Raw genomic sequence first — 12,477 nt, 5'->3', positions numbered from 1 at the left:
CCACCCTGAATTCTGCCTTGTTTTTCCTTATGGTTTTACCACCTTTGCCTATAAGCAATATATTTTTAGTTCTGTGTATAGTTGAACTTTATAAATTTGAGGTATACTATATATATTCTTTTGTGACTGTTTCACTTGCTAAATATGTTTTTGAGGTCAATTCATATTGAAGCTGTTACCCATGGTTCATTCATTTTGAGTATTGAATGAGATGAATATACCTCATTCCATTTATCCATTCTATTTTTCACTGAAATTTGGTTTGCTTCTGGCTTTTACATTACAGACAGCAGAGATCATTCTCACGCATGCCTTCTGATGCATATGTGCAAATGTTTTTTTAGAGAAGAGTTACTGGATTATAGGGTATGAAAATGTTAAACTTTATAATGCTGAAGTGTTTTCCAAAGTTGTTTTACCATTTTACTGTCCCCTCATCAATAACTGTTGAAAACTTGGACTGATTCACATGGTCATCTGTGCATAGTATTAGACAATTTCACATTTTTGAGGGGTTTGGTAGCTGTACAGTGGTTTTTCATAGTTAAATTACATTTATCAAATCACTAATGAGGTAATGACCATCTTTTTTATTTTTGATAGGCCATTTAAAATCTATTGATTTTTTTTTTTCTATTTTTTTAGAGCAGCTTTAGGTTTACTGGAATTGAGAAGGAGGTACAGAGATTTCCCATATGCCCCCTATGCCCATACATGCTGAGCCTCCCCCCTTATCAACATCACTCAACAGAATGGTGCTTTTTTCTTTTTTTAAGACTTAATTAATTAATTAATTTATGAGAGAGAGCAAGTGCATGAACAGGAGTTGGGGCAGAGGAGGAGGGGGAGAATCTCAAGCAGACTCAGAGCTGAGTGCGGAGCCCATCGCGGGGCTCCATCTCATGACCCTGAGATCATGATCTGAGCCGAAACCAAGAGTTGGATGCTTAACTGACTGAGCCACCCAGGTGTTTCCCCCCAACTTTTTTTAAATTAAAGATGAACCTGCATTGATGCATAATCACCTAGATTCCATAGTTTATCTTAGGGTTCACTCTTGCTGTTGCACATTTTATGGGTTTGGACAAATATATACTGACATCTATCCCTCATTACGTTTCATACAGAGTATTTTCACTGCCCTAAGAATCCCCTGTGCTCTGCCTAGTCTTCTTTCACCTGCCCCACCCCCAGCAACCACTGACCTTTTTATTGTCCCCATAGTTTGGCCTTTTCCAGAATGACCTATAGTTGGAATCATACAATATGTAGCCCTCTCAGATTGGTTTCTTTCACTGAGTAATATGTATTTAAGTTTTCTCTATGTCTTTTCATGGCTTGATAGCTCATTTCTCTTTAGTATTGAATAATACTCCACTGTCTGGATGTACCAGTTGATTTATCTTTTCACCCACCGAAAGGCCTCTTGGTTCCTTCCAAGTTTTGGCAATTATGAATAAAGCTGCTGTAAACTTCCCTCTGTAGGTTTTTGTGTGGATCTACATTTTCAGCTCCTTTGAGTAAAATACCAAGGAGTGTGACTTCTAAATCGTATGGTAAGAGTATGTTCCATTTTGTAAGATACCACCAAAATGTCTAACGAAGTGGCTATACCATTTTACATTCCCACAAGCAGTGTATGAGATTCCTGTTACTCCACATCTTTGGCAGCATTTAGTGTTATCTCTGTTCCAGGTTTTGGCTGTTCTATTAGTATCTCCAAGTATTAGTATCTCATCTTTTTTTTTTTTTTTTAAGACTTATTTATTTGAGAGAGAGGGTGTGCATGGAGGAGGGGTAGAGGCAGAGTGAGAAAGAGAATCCTCAAGCAGACTCCCCACCAAGTGTGGAGCCCAACTGGGGGCTCGATCTCAAGATCCTGAGATCATGACCTGAGCCTAAATCAAGAGTCAGACACTTAACAGACTGAGCTACCTAGGGGCCCCGGTATCAGCTTAATTTGCATTTCCCTATGGGTGTGTGATGTGGAACATATTTCATATGCTTATTTGCCATCTCTGTGTCTTCTTTGGTGGAATCTCTTGACATCTTTGGTCCATTTTTTAATCAGCTTGTTTTCTTATTAAGAGTTCTTTCTATACTTTTGATAATAGTCCTTTATCAGATGTGTCTTTTATAGACATTTTTCTCCAGTCTGATTTGCCTGTGAATCTCTTGACATAGTCTTTTGTGAGACAGAAGTTTTTAATTTTTAAAAAGTCCAGGGGTGCCTGGGTGGCTCAGATGGTTGAGCGTCTGCCTACGGCTCGGGTCATGATCCCAGGATCCTGGGATCGAGCCCCGCATCGGGCTCCTGGCTCGGCGGGGAGCCTGCTTCTCCCTCTCCCTATGCCTCTCTCCCTGCTCATGCTCTCTCTCTCTCTCTGTATCTCTGTGTCTCAGATGAATAAATAAAAAAAATCTTTAAAAAAAAATCCGGCATATCAATTATTTCTTTCATGGATCATGTCTTGGGTGTTGTATTTTAAAAAGCCATCACTATAAACCCAAAGTCGTCTAGGTTTTCTCTGATGTTATCTTCTTCAATCTTTTATAGCTTTGTTTTTCACAAGTAGGTCTGTGATCTGTTTTCAGTTCAGCGATCCGTTTTGACTGTTTTATGAAATGTATAAAGTCTGCACCCGGATTTTTTTTTTTTTTTTTTGCATGTGAATGCTTGCTTGTTCCAACATGATTAATTGAAGAGATGATCTTTGCTCCTTTGTATTGCTTTTGCTCCGTTGTCAAAGATCAATTGACTGTATTTATGAGGGTCTATTTCTGGGTTTCCTGTTAGGTTCCATTGATCTATTTGTCTATTCTTTTGCCAATACACTGTCTACAAGTGTGGTGAGTCTTAAAGTTGGATAGCTTTGGGACATTAACTTTCTTTTCCTTCAGTGTTGTGTTGATTATTATTTTGCCTCTCCATATAAACTTTGGAGTCATTTTGTCAATATCCATAAAATAACTTTCTGGGATTTTGGTTGAAATTTCATTGACTCTATAGATCAGATTGGGAAGAACTGACATCTTGAGAATATTGAGTCTCCTTATCCATGAACGTGGAATATCTTTCCATTTATGTGATTCTTCTTTGATTTCATTCATCACAGTTTTGTAGTTTTCCTTATATAGATCTTGTATGTATTTGTTTTTAAAAAATTTTAAAGACTTATTTGTTTTTTGAGAGAGAGAGCTTGAGCAGGAGGGGCAGAGGGAGACAGAATCTCAAGCAGACTCCACGCTGAGCGCAGGTCCTGATGTGGGGCTCGATCCCACAACCCTGAGATCATGACCTGAAATGAACTGAACTGAAACCAAGCATTGTGATGTAGAGTTCTTTTAATACTTTTTAAGATTCAATTTTGTTGAGGATTTTTGCATCTCTGTTAATGAGAGATATTGGTCTGTAGTTTTCTTTAATGTCTTTCTCTGGTTTTGTTATTAGGGTAATGCGGGCTTCGTGGAACGAGTTAGGAAGTTTTCTCTCTGCTTCTATCCTCTGAAAAGGAAAGAGATTTTGTATAATTTCTTCCTTAAATGTTTGGTAGAATTCCAGTGAACCCATCTGAGCCCAGTACTTTCTGTTTTGGCAGGTTGTTAATTATTGATTCAATTTCTTTAATAGATATAGGCCTATTCAGATCATATATTCTTCTTTTGTGGGTTGTTTTTCATTTATTATTTATTGAGTTTGTCAAATATTAGTGTAAGGAGCCTTTTGTAGTCTCTGATTTGTTTTTTCAGTCTTTTAAAACTTTAGTAGAATTTGTCATTGACTTTTATAGCTTAAACTTTTGTATTTTGTTTTAAAAAAATCTTTAAGAATCAAGGTGATTTTTCTGTATTTTTTTCTAAAAGTTTAAAAATGTCCCTTTCATATTTATGAATTTGATTAATCTAGAAATTGCTTTGGGTTGAAGGGGTCTTCAAATTTGTTTTCCCTGCATTGATAATTAGTTGTCCCAGGACTATTCTTTCTTCCCCAATCCAAAGTCCCACCCAGTGTCTATATAGTGCTGGGTCTGTCTCTGGGCTCACATGCCATTCTGTCCATCCTTGGCCAGTGCCACAATATACTAATTAATAGAACTTTCATAAAAAATTATTTGTGGTCAAGCAAGTTTTCTACTTTGTTCTTTTTCAAGTGTGTCTTGAGTGTGTCTTGTGTCCCTTTTCTTTTCCAGATAAGTTTTAGAAGTTTGTTAAGTTCCTTGGAAAATACTGTTGAGATTTATTGAATCCCCTTATACATGGGCATGGAGTTTTCTGTCCCCTTTTTAGGTCTTCATTACCTTTCAACAAAGTTTTAATTTCCCCATTAAACTTACATACCTTTCCTTAGATTTACTTGGTAACACTGAAAAAATCAACAGTGCTTTAGAAATTTAAAGTTGTCCAATGTCCAATGTATGTCATATTTCAGCAAACTTGTTCATTGTGTTGTTTATATTTTTGTAGCTTTAGCAATTTCTCTCTGATCTTTAAATTTCTAAGGCACCATTGATTTTTTCAGTGTTACTATGTCATTCCATTTCTTTTTGCTTTATATATTATGGGGGTATATTATTAGGGTGTATGCATGTTCAGAATTGTTATATTTTCTTGGTAAATGGAAAATTTTGTTATTATATTGTCCTTCTCTTTATCTCTAACAGTTTTTTCCATCCTTAAAGTTTATCTTGTTTGCTAGTAATATGACTTTGCCAGTTTTCTTGTGATTTTTGTTTTGTTTTGCTTGACATATTTTTTTTTCCAAATATTTACTTTCAACCATTTGATGTTATGTTTCAGGTGTATCTTATATAATAAGCAGCATGTAGCTGGTATTCTTTTCTCTATTTTTATTCATTTTGATGGCTGACATCTTTGGATTTGTTTCTGTATTATTTATGATTTTTCTTAGTCCTTTTTCCTATTCCTTTTCTTTCATTTTTTTCCTTTTCATTGCTTTCTTTTAGATTTTTCTTCTTGTTTTCAATTAAATTTCTTCCCTCTGTTTGGAAATTTTCATTCTTCCAGTAGTTACTTTTAAACTTTATCATTCCTAATTAATAAAATTGAAGATTAATAAATATGTGTGCCTATCCTTTTGAGTTACATGAGGATTTAAGGACACGTTACTGGCCATCACTGTCTTGCAATTTCAGTGCTATTTTTTTCCTCTATTTTCATTTCATCTTGCTTTTCTCCCATATGTATTTTTGCAGAGTTACCAAAATATTAACCAACACATTTCTCATCATTTCTTATTGCATTTCAGAACTCCCATCTGGTATCATTTTCCTTCAGTCTTAACTATATCTGTGATTATCTTAGTTGGCATTTGTGGTAAACCCTCTGTTTTGGCCTTTGTCTGATATTTCGTTGATTCACTTTTAGTTTTGGACAATGGAATTAAGTATATAATTTTATTTTCTTCTCAGCATTTGTCTGATATTTCATTGATTCAGTTTTAGTTTTGGACAATGGAATGAGTATATAATTTTATTTTCTTCTCAGCGTTTGGAAGATGTTTTTTCATGCTGCCTTTATTATTATTTAGAAGTCAGTCCTCATTCTAATTGCTATCCAGCTCTAAGTGATCTGACTTTTCTTTTTTCTTTCTTTTGTCTGCTTTAAGATCTTGTCATTGTCTTCGATATTCCACAGGTTCACTATATGTATTTGGGAATGAGTTTCTTTTTATTTCTATTGTTTTCAGTTTACAGTTTTTCTAGAATTTAGGATTCATGACTTTCAACAGCTTTAGAAATTTCTGTTATCTCTTTTGAATATTTTTGCTTCTCCATTCTCTTTATTATCTTCTGGAAATTCATTTATGTGTGTTTGATCTTCTTAGGCTGCCTTGGTGTTTCTTAAATGTTTTTCTTATTTCCCGTATCTTTCTTTTTCCCTTTTACTTTATTTAGGATGAATTCTTTTTTTTTTTTTATTATGCTATGTTAATCACCATACATTACATCATTAGTTTTTGATGTAGTGTTCCATGATTCATTGTTTGCGTATAACACCCAGTGCTCCATGCAGAACGTGCCCTCTTTAATATAGGGTGAATTCTTTGAAACTGTTTCCCAGTTTACAATTCCAATATTCTCTTCTAATCTGTTTAGTCATTTTTATGAGTATTAATTTCAACTATTATATATTATTTATAGAAAATCTATTAGAGTTTTAAATATATTCAGTTATTTGTAAAAATGAGTCTCTTTCTCCTGTGCCATATTTACAATTATATTTTCCTTTTTGACAGTGTGTGTGTGTGTATATATATATATTTTAAAGATTTTATTTATTTATTTGACAGAGAGAGACACAGCGACAAGAGGGAACACAAGCAGGGGGAGTGGGAGAGGGAGAAGCAGGCTTTCCGCTGAGCAGGGAGACCGATGTGGGGCTCGATCCCAGGACCCCGGGATCATGACCTGAGAAGGCAGATGCTTAACGACTGAGCCACCCAGGTGCCCCGACAGTATATATATATTTAGCATCCTGTGGAGATAGTTCCAATAAGTGAAATACTTGTGGGTCTGAATCTACTGTCTTGTCTTCCCCCTGACTCTTATTAGTTATAACTTTTTCCTTGTTCTTACATTAGAGATGCTCATTTAACTGAACACTTTTTATATGGGAATTCTTTGAGGCCTGGGTTGAGTTTTCTTCTAGAGAAAGCTTTTATTTGTTGTTTCAGACATCAGGGAGCATCACCACAATGGGAACACTTTAATTTAAATCCTTGGCTTGCTGCTTTGTTTTTATGGCACAGTAGAGTAAATTTAGGCTGTGAATCCATATGAGGTCCAGCTTGTGGTTGTGAATTCTCAAGAGAGTTTATTTATTTTCCCTCAACCCAGTGACAAATTCAAAACAGACATGTTTCCTTGCTATCCTTTTTTGTGTGACAAGATTATTTTTTCTTCAACTTTGTGGTTCTATATTTATGCGGATATTTCCTGTCCTCTGTACTCTGGATATCTTTCAAAGAAGAATCTTAAAGCAGGTTTTCTGGAATTTGTTAGAAACCTTCAGGATAGGGGCACCTAGGTGGCTGCTGGCTCTTGATTTTTGCTCGGGTCATGGTCTCTCAGGGTCCTGGGATCAGCCCTGCATCAGGCTCTTCTCTCAATGGGGAGTCTGCTTCAGGATTCTCTCTCTCCCTCTGCCCCTCCCTCTGCTTGCTCGCTCTCTTTCAAATAAATAAATAAATAAACCTTAAAAAAAAAAAAGAAAACTTTAGGATAAAAGCAAACTTTGGTGCTTGATTGCCCATTAATTTCTACTTGAACTTTGTTTTGGGCCTCTCTAAAATTTTTTCTTTGTTTCAAAAGATAGCAGGAGGGGAAGAATGAAGGGGGGTGAAATCGGAGGGGGAGACGAACCATGAGAGACTATGGACTCTGAGAAACAAACTGAGGGTTCTAGAGGGGGGTGGGAGGATGGTTAGCCTGGTGATGGGTATTAAAGAGGGCACGTTCTGCATGGAACATTGGGTGTTATACACAAACAATGAATCATGGAACACTACATCAAAAACTAATGATGTAATGGATGGTGATTAACATAACAAAAAATTTAAAAAAATTCTTTGTTTCAAATTATTAGTATGTGAGAAATTTAAAAAATATTTTATTAAGCATTGTGACTGTTTCTTCTACACCATTAGACATTTAAGTTCTCCAGGAATTTTGGCTTTTTTTAAAAAAAATTATTTATTTCAGAGAGAGAGCATGAGTGGGAGGGGTGCAGAGCTCCCTCCCCTCCCAGGGAGAAGCAGATTCCCTGAGAAGCGGGGAGCCCAACACTGGGCTTGATCCCAGCATGCTGGGATCATGACCTGAACCGAAGGTAGTTGCTTAACTGACTGAACCACCCAGGTGCCACAAGAAGTATGCTTTTAATTCTATTTCCTTTGCATTGTTCCTGAGTCTCCTATGTTGCTTCCTTATTTTTTTCCTACTAGTTGATAATAGGAGCTAAATTCAGTTTTATGAATTTTTACTGAGAAGGAATTTGAGACAAACAAAATGGGCCATTTCTCTTTACAGTATAATGTAGATCTTATTGAGCACCTATTTAGTGTAAAATATTAAACACAAATGGAACTTATTTTGTGTCTTTAAATTTTATTGCTTATACACATTCATGTTATTGACCAATTAGGTTATTATTTTATGATACAGTCTTAAGTTTACTTTGTGAGGGAATCCATTACATTATCAAAATATTGCATGTAAAGGAGCAATAACATTACAAATCAGTTTCTTCACACCCATTTCCATTGTAATTTATTTCCTGTATTATTCAGTTCTGTATATTTTAAACATTTCTATTGTGTGGACTTGAATTCCTCACTAAGCGCAGAGCCAGACTTGGGGCTTGATCCCGTGACCCCAAGATCAGGACCTGAGCCAAGATCAAGAGTCAGATGATCAACTGACTGAGCCACCCAGGCACCCCTGCATAAGTTCTTAACCAAAACAAACATTTGATTGACTAGTTATGTAGTTTATGTACTTTTTGTTGTTGTTGTTGCTGTTCTATTAATACTTTAATATACTAAGACCAAGATACCTGGGTGGGAAAAGTTGAGGAAATACTTAAAGGATATTTTAACCAGGATGGTAAATCTTTTACAGAAATATTCTGCCTTTCCAAATACTTCTGGATTCTTACTTATGTAGTAGTCAGTTATGTAATTGCTGTGTTACTCCAGTTAACCATCCATGCTTCTTGTGTACTTAGGGTGGGTTTTGAAATTCAGATAGTTCTGTTGGCAAACAAAATCCCCCTATTCCTCTGTCAAAAATGACTTACGTACATTTCAGTTATACGGAGACATTTAAGATAAGATCTGGATGACTTCTGATGGCTAATGAGACTCCACCTGCCCCACCCCACTGTACATGATTTTAATATTATCTCTTAGCACTTTCTTTCTAGCTCACCAGGTTTCGGCCACACCAGCCATCTTTTTGAATTCAAAAAAGCCAATTTCATTCCCACTTTAGGTCTTTGAACTTGCTATCTTCCCCTTTTAAAATTTGCATGACTGGCTCCTTTTTCCATTCAGGTCTCATCTTAAATGTCACCTTTCCAAGAAGTCCCTGATTCTCCATTTTATCTTATCTGCCATGATCATTCACATTTTCCTCTTTTGTTTTCTTCACAGAACTTATTCACACTGAAAATTGTCTTGTTCTCCCTGCTAAAATATAGCATCCCTGATATTTAACCATGTGTCTAGCACACGGTAGGTACTCCTCAATATAATACTGTTCTTATAATAATATGTAGTATTTTATGCTCCCTGACAGTGTTGAAAACATATTAACATCCTTTGATCATTATCTGCAATCTCATGAGAATCATACTAATTATCGGAAGTGTAATAATGAAAGTTGTATGTAAAAACAGCCCAGTGATAGGATTTTCAAGGTATCTTAAACATTGTGATGAGAAATACCATGTTCAGTGTAATTCACTTCATCTTCTACAAATACCTTTTTTGGGAATAAAAGCAATGTATGAGGAAGGAAGCAGTGACCACGATAAACTTAGATTTTCAATAAAAGCTTCTTTATAAAAGTCAAAACTGAATGTCACAGCTGGTTTTTTCCAGTTGCATGGGTTTAATGTTTATTTCTCGAAAATATTTTGTTCACTTAATGCTTGTTCTTCCTGAATGGGTGACATCTCTGAGTGGTGCTTGATTAGGTAGAAAGAAACTTCTGGAATTCAATTAACCTTATATGAATATGTTTACCATTTATGTCAAGACCTGAAATGAAAAATGTGAAATAATGCAAGAGTGTGGTAAAGTTTGAGCACTACCGAAACTGACTCCAAAAACTTCATCTTCTATTAGTTTTCCTTTTTGTGAGGAGGGGTGTATCAGTTAGCTTTTGCTGCCTAGGAAGCCCCCCACAATATTTATGGCTTAAAACAATGATCATTTATTTGCTTGAAATGCCAAGGGTTGGCAATTCAGGCTGAGCGCAGCTGGGCAGTTCTTCTGCAGGTGTCTCCTGGTCTCCCTTTCATGCTCGCTTCAGCTGGCAGGTGGTTAGGGCCAGGCTGGCATGGATGGCTTGCCTCCCGTGTCTGGCGGCTGTCTGCCATGGAAGAGACAACCGTGCCATGTGTCTCTGGCATCTAGCAGGCTACCCACATGTCTTCACACGGTAGCCGCAAGACAGGGCAAGCCCCATTACACAAGCACTCACCAGATCTCTGCTTCTGTCGCATTTGCTAATGTCCTGTAGGTTAAAGTAGGTCACGTGGCCGAGACCAGCTAGCAAGAGGTTGAGTTACATATTCCAGCTCTTAATGGGGAGAGCTGCAAAGTCACATTGTAGAGAGGTATGTATATTGGAATGGGAAGAATCGGGGGTCATTTTTTTTGTGATTTACTGGTAGGAGTTCCTAAAAGTCATCTTTTAAAATCAAAATTTCACAGAGAGAAGACATTTTATTTTATTTTATTTCATTTTATTTTAATTTATTAAGTTGTGGAGCCCAACACTTGGCCTACACTCACAACCCTGAGCTCAAGACCTGAGCTGATCTCCAGAGTCAGATACTTAACCACCTGAGCTACCCAGGCTCCCTTTACAGAGAGAAGAAATTTTAAAATTGAGTCACTGACTGAGTGCTTTTCTAACTTTTTAACCTTAATGACCAGCTAAGTGGTAATTCTCACATTTTGATATGTGTAGGGAATATCTTATATGCCCACTGATATGCAGATTCTCACATCCTTCCCCAACTCCGTTCTGATCCAACATATTTGGGGTGGGGTCCAAGAATCTTTTTTTTTTTAAAGTTAGCACTGTATTGTGATGTAGGAGATCTAGAAGGACTGTATCTTCTGAAGACAGAATAGAAATGGTATGCATTTTTATGTCTGGATGAGAAGTATGAGGCAATCTGTTGAAAGCTTTCATTTCTTTGAAATTCATATTTTTATCTGAAATAATTAAATCATATAATACATAGTTTTCATTAACATCTAGCAAAGCTCAAATTAAACTCTGGTAAGTTTAATTCCTGTTTATTCATGTGATGAATTTTCTTTCCCTTAAATAGACATAAATAATATGAAATAAATAATGTGTATATTAAAGAAATGTAAAAAGTTGATATAATTGATAATATACCTTCCACAAAGTCAGCTTTGTATGAAATATTTGTCTAAAGAAATCTTTCTCACTGATTTTGAATGTTACGGATTTAAGAAAAATAGAGCAGCTGCAAAAGGGAAAAAGCAAATTACAGATTTTTTTCCCCAGGGGATATATGTGCTATTTCTAAATAATAAATGATTGAATTTAAATAAAAAGAAAGAAAAAAATAATAACATATCGAACTTACATTTAAGCTCTCTTTGACCAAATATCTTATTTATATGAAAACGATTGGAAAATATTTTAGTAAAGTATTTTGCACTAGTAATAACCTTATATTTTACCTTGTACATTTGATTTATATCACTTAAATATAGATAAACCATCTGCTAGGAAAATAATCTCTCACTTTATAATCCACTCATTGGAACACCACAAAAACTAACAATTTACCATGGGGCAAAACATAAGATGTGTGCGCAGTTAGAAAATAGCAAGACACACATTTATGTGTAAAAACATTTGTTTTTGAATAATATTATCAAGAGAGTCCTGGGTGGCACATTGAGTTGAGTACCCTGCAGCTGTATTTGCTTGTTTGATGATTGGGTCGGGACTCTGGATTTGTCTTTAATAAAATCCCAGAGGAAGGAAACCCTCTTCCTTGCAGCCACTTCAGGGAAATCACAAGAAGACTTCCGGAGAACGGTTCTGCTTCGGGAGACTGACTAATTAAACAGTTTTATTTTTGTCTTATGAAAGGGTCTCAGCATGCTATTTGCCATTTAATTTTCTGAAAGCGTGTTGAAAATTGAAAATATTATTCTGTCTTAGGTCCTGTGAAGATAATATCCTGTATGTATCTGGATAAATTATAAGCTTAGCTGGCAGGTAGAGATCCTGAAGAATTCATTTATAATCCTGATGCAAAGTCAATGTCCACTTTATCTCACTGATTGTAGATTTTGCTTCCAGAATAAGTTGGGGACATCTTTCCCCTTATGTTTCATCTTGTAATCATTAGCTTCAGAGCTGCATCTTGAGCTGCTTTTTATTTTCAGATGCATAGGTGCAATGTGCTTCCTTTCAGGAAAGATACTGTAAAGATGTGGATTGAGAAAAATGTTAAGTGCTTTTCTTATTTGTTAGCTAAGAAGAAACACAGAGTCCAAGTGAGAAAGATCAGTCTGCCTTACTTAAGTAAAATTCTCCCATAGTGACATTCTAAAATAAGAGGTTTAATAAATAAGGTTAAAAAATTTTAACTTAAACATTTTAAATAAGAAGTTTATTTATAATATGAAGCATTGTGGGCAACTGCTGATACTTCAAGTATCCATGCACTCATTCA

General features: G+C 35.7%; 1 protein-coding gene and 1 long non-coding RNA gene across 6 annotated transcripts in view; both read left to right on the top strand.

Moving 5' to 3' along the window:
* The window catches only part of KCNIP4 (potassium voltage-gated channel interacting protein 4), a 1,108,185-nt gene that overhangs the window by 102,348 nt on the left and 993,360 nt on the right, over positions 1 to 12,477 (top strand). The gene's annotated exons all lie outside the window — the stretch shown is intronic.
* LOC116627499 overlaps positions 1 to 12,477 on the top strand; it is a 171,947-nt gene that overhangs the window by 58,654 nt on the left and 100,816 nt on the right. For all 4 annotated transcript variants that reach the window (XR_004298494.1, XR_004298493.1, XR_004298495.1 and 1 more), the window contains one exon: positions 9,173 to 9,253. This is a non-coding gene — a long non-coding RNA (uncharacterized LOC116627499). The remainder of the gene's footprint in view (positions 1 to 9,172; positions 9,254 to 12,477) is intronic.

The sequence above is a fragment of the Phoca vitulina genome, unplaced genomic scaffold (genome assembly GCF_004348235.1).
Source record: "Phoca vitulina isolate PV1807 unplaced genomic scaffold, GSC_HSeal_1.0 scaffold3, whole genome shotgun sequence".
Lineage (NCBI taxonomy): Eukaryota > Metazoa > Chordata > Mammalia > Carnivora > Phocidae > Phoca > Phoca vitulina.
The sequence above is the reverse complement of the archived record's forward strand: the minus strand, read 5'-3'. Positions and strand labels throughout refer to the sequence as shown.